We start from the raw sequence: 4,672 nt of genomic DNA on the forward strand, positions 1-4,672 counted from the left end.
AACCATTTTGATGGCATATGATCATTTTGAGATCATTAGCTACATCCTGAAATGTACTTATACTGGTTTGTAAACTATGATTAAAAATTAGCCCGGCAGGCGTGGCTCAGTGGCTGAGCGTCGACCTATGAACCAGGAGGTCACGGTTCAATTCCCAGTCAGGGCACATGCCTGGGTTGTAAGCTCGATCCCCAGTGTGGGGCGTGCAGGAGGCAGCCAATCAATGACTCTCTCATCATTGATGTTTCTATCTCCCTCTCCCTTCCTCTCTGAAATCAATAAAAATATATTTTAAAAAAATTAAAGGTCTCTTTGTCCTGAGGTTAAAGTATACTTAAACTGAGACACACAAAAACAAACATCTAAATTAGGTATTCACAGATATTCTCTTGAGAAATTACCAAGAGCAGCAAGGTACTGACATGCATGGTTCTGACTCCATTTTGAAGACCTGAAAAACTTTCCTCCCTCCTAATTTTCTTCTGCTAAATCACAGCATTTTCCTGTTTGGCACAAATAAAATAAACATATAAATAAACAAACTAACAAACAGGTCTTTCTTGTTTGTTGTTTGTTTTTTCTAGAAAAATATGGACTTGGCTACTTGGTTTAGTGAGGCCATTTAAAACACAACTAATTAAAGAATGGTTTCCTGGAATTAGTATATTATATTTAACTACATTAAAGGAAACTAAATATAAAATGTTACCCATAATTCCTCAGAATGGGGGGAGGAGGTTAGCAGTGTTAGTGAGAGCTGAAGAACATGGGCGTGAAGGTGCCTTCTTCATGGAATCCTTTCTTAAAATGTCTCAGTTGGAGGAAAACTAAGTCTTCAATATTAAAAAGAACTCTGTAAACAAAAATTTGATCTGTCACCCTCTAGAACAGATCAAATAGCACGTTCTGTGATAATGAAAATGAAAATGTTCTATGTCCGCGCTGCCCCAATTAGGTGGCCACTAGCCACATGTGGTTATTTAAATATCAATGAACTAAAACTCAATAAAGTAAACAACTCAGTTCCTCAGTCACAGCAGCCATATTTTAAGTGTTTTACCGCAACACGAGACCAGCGCCTCCTACAGGACAGCACAGTTCCAAAATCTAGGAGAGATGTTTCGGTATACCGTGCAAATACTTATTCAAAGTTTGCCAAATAAGGATGGAAATGGAAAATGTTCCCCCAAAAAACCTACACAGAGCATAAGAAAAAAGTCCACTTTGTGTCACCTGAAGGATTTTTTTCCCTTTCCATAAAGTTTCAGCCAATAAGTAAACCAAGTTAGCAGTACTTTTCATCCCCACGCCTTGAGCAAACGCTCAAGTCCTCCCAGGAGGGCTCCCTGGGTATGCGTTTACGCAACCTGTCCATAGAAAGCACACTTTCCAAGCACCCAATGTATGCTTTTCATGTGAACTCACTCTTCTGGTCCTTGGAGTATATTTATCATGGAAATTCCCCTACACAAAGCCTATCTATATCTTTGCAACCACACTTTCCAAGGCTGCTCCCTGGAGCAGGTTTCTCTATTTAGTTTTGTCTATTTCTACAACCCAGACCAAGCAAGAAAGATGGAAACAGACAAAGTCCTTGATTGTACCGGGCAGCCTCCGGAAGGCCTTTACTTCTCCATGAGAGCTGACATAAAGCAGGGATTCAAATGAGCCCATGTCAGTGTTTCAAGGCCAACCACAGACTTTTGCCTAGTTTTCAGTCAATGGGTATCATAGTCCACATACAGACAATAGAGTTTATTCATAAAGTCATTCATACCAATGTATTCATAAAAAAGTGAGGGGATCTTGTGTGACAGAAGAGGTGCCTTTATCCAGCCTCAGTTTCACCCTCAAGGGCTTCCCTCCTATAATGTTCTTATAAGTTTAATATTAAAGTGAGACCAGAAGCTATCAAAAGCACCCTTCCGTCTCTCCGTGCCCCTGAAGAAGTGTACCAGCGGACACGATTTGCTTTATTTGCCTGGGGGCTGCCCCAGTGTAGAGAGGTGGGGAATCCCCTAGCACCGTGGTCGGCAAACTGCGGCTCGAGAGCCACATGCGGCTCTTTGGCCCCTTGAGTGTGGCTCTTCCTAAGCCTTAGGAGTACCCTAATTAAGTTAATAACAATGTTCCTACCGATATAGTTTAAGTTTAAAAAATTTGGCTCTCAAAAGAAATTTCAACCGTTGTACTGTTGATATTTGGCTCTGTTGACTAATGAGTTTGCCGACCACTGCCCTAGCAGGTCAATCCCCTCAAGGGAATATCTTCAAAGGCAACCCAGTCTGAGGTCACCAGGGCTCGGGTGTGCCCCGAGGTAGCCTTGAGGAGCTCACGGTTGCTGGTTTCCCCAAGCTCATCAGCATTATCTAAGTCCGGACCATCTTCACCCAGAGAATTGACATTGGCAATGGTCTCAAGTGAATCACATTTGGAATTGGCCCCTGGGGGACTTGCTTATTAATAAATGCATCATCTTTTTGAGAATTGTTTCATGTATTTTGTGACACACAGGGCACTGTTCATAAATGTATATGTGCATGACCGCTAATATAATTACTATAATGTAATTTACTCCTTAAGCTGGTTGTTCATTCATAGGCACACTTATTACCACCAGGTACTTGAAAAGCATTTGCCCCATTACCTCCATACTTACTTGGCCAGTTCCAAGCACAACCTCCAGCCTAAACCCTTATTACCAAGGTTGAGCCCAAACCAGATGGTGCATGGGATGAACTAAGAAAAATTGAGATATGCCCAGACTCATCTCCAGTATCAAGCTCAAGAGTCAGTTTCCTACTCCACCCAACATTTTACCTCCAAAAGAAGTAACACAAGATCATGCTCAAAACATATGTGGAAATAACAGCATTTGAGAAGAAAAACAAAAGTGAAGTTGGGCAGAATGTCTATAGAAGAGTTCAAACCTAATGCAGAGAGAGTCTTTCTCGGAGGGACAGCAAGCCCAAGTTTAGAGCAGATGTTGGCAAACTATTGCCCACAGCCAACTCTGCCTGCCTGCTTTTATAAATAAAGTTTTATTGGAACACAGCCATGCCTATTTGTGTCCCTATGGCCTACAGCTGCTTTCCAGAAACAACTGCTGAGTAAAGCAGTTGCCATAGAGACCACGTGGCCCAAAAAGCTGAAAACAGTTACTATGTGGACCTGTGCAGAAAGTTTGCTGACCCCTGGTTTGGGGTTTTAGATTTTTCTGAAAACAGTCATTATTGGAGTTCCCTGAAGCAACAATTTTTTTCTGTTAAGAAAAGAAATGCATGCCCTAACCGGTTTGGCTCAGTGGATAGAGCGTCGGCCTGCGGACTGAAAGGTCCCAGGTTCGATTCCAGCTAAGGGCATGTACCTTGGTTGTGGGCACATCCCCAGTAAGGGGTGTGCAGGAGGCAGCTGATCGATGTTTCTCTCTCATCGATGTTTCCAAGTCTCTATCCCTCTCCCTTCCTCTCTGTGAAAAATCAATAAAATATATTTTTAAAATAAAAAAAAAGAAAAGAAAAGAAATGCAGGGCAATTGAACTGCGTCTGTATGTCCATTACAGAGTAACACGCTGGCCTCAGTCTAACAGGCAGTTCTCAGTCCCATTGCCCTGTTGCCCTAAGTTCTGAGAATAATTACTTCTTTGTTAACATTTGGTAAACTTATCTTCAGAAAATTGAAAAAAGGCTGGGAACATCTCTGAGGCTTAATTTCAAAATATGTTTAAATCTAAAGCTGGGATTCTCCGAGTGGGTAGCTAGAATAACAAAGTGTTTGCCTAAAGGCTTTTCAAGGGGACGTTGCTGATTGGTACTTTGTAGTACAGGCCACAGGAGTGAACTTGAAAAACAGGCATAATTGCTTTTCCAAGTTTTCACCAAAAATAATCATTTTTTAAAAGGTTCCAGTAACTTGCCCGCTAGGGAAAGAAGAAAAAGGGGGAGAAAAAAGTCAAGAGGGACAGTGACACAGTGGTTTCGCTCTAAAGTGGTCATTCGTGATGTCATGCTGCCATCTACAGGATTTCAATATCTTTACCCAAACATGGGAGGGGCTCAGCCATGCTGGGATTCGCTGTCTCACACGCAGGCAAAAGCAGCACTCGCCACTCTGACTCCGCAGCGATGGAGTCAGGCAGCAGCCGTGGTGAAACCTGAAATCCGAGAAAGCCAATTTTTAAAAAAACTTTGTAAATTTGGGGGGTAAATAATCTAAGGGCAGTGCTCATTGAGCAGCACGGATAGTAAAACTGTAACAATACAGGTAAGATTAGCATGAGCCCTGTGCAAAGATGAGGCACAAATTCCTGAAGTGTTCCATATGTATAAGGAAAAAAATAATTTCAGAGGATGGATTAGTTTGCTAGGGCTGCTGTGACAAAGTACCACAGACTGTGTAGCTTAAACAACAGAAAAGTATTGTCTCACAGCTCTACCGGCTGGAAGCTCAAGATCAAGGTGCCGACAGGGTTAATTTTTTCTGAGGTCTTCTCCTTGGCTAGTAGACGCCTACCTTCTCACCGTGTCCTCACAAGGCCTTTCCTCTATACTGTCTGTGCCCCGATTTATTTTTATAAGGACATCAGTCATTAGATGAGCGTCCACCCCAATGAACTCATCTGATCTTAGTTACCTTTTTAAAAACCCAATCCCCAGATACAGTTACTAGTAC

At 42.1% G+C, this 4,672-nt stretch overlaps 1 non-coding gene across 1 annotated transcript; it reads left to right on the forward strand.

Annotated features, from left to right (window-relative positions):
* The first annotated feature begins 4,221 nt into the window (after nucleotides 1–4,221).
* LOC111827433 lies at nucleotides 4,222–4,327 on the forward strand. Its single transcript, XR_002831011.1, has one exon. It is a non-coding gene; the product is annotated as a U6 spliceosomal RNA (small nuclear RNA).
* Nucleotides 4,328–4,672: the final 345 nt, after the last annotated feature.

The sequence above is a fragment of the Myotis lucifugus genome, unplaced genomic scaffold, assembly GCF_000147115.1.
Source record: "Myotis lucifugus unplaced genomic scaffold, Myoluc2.0 scaffold_163, whole genome shotgun sequence".
Lineage (NCBI taxonomy): Eukaryota > Metazoa > Chordata > Mammalia > Chiroptera > Vespertilionidae > Myotis > Myotis lucifugus.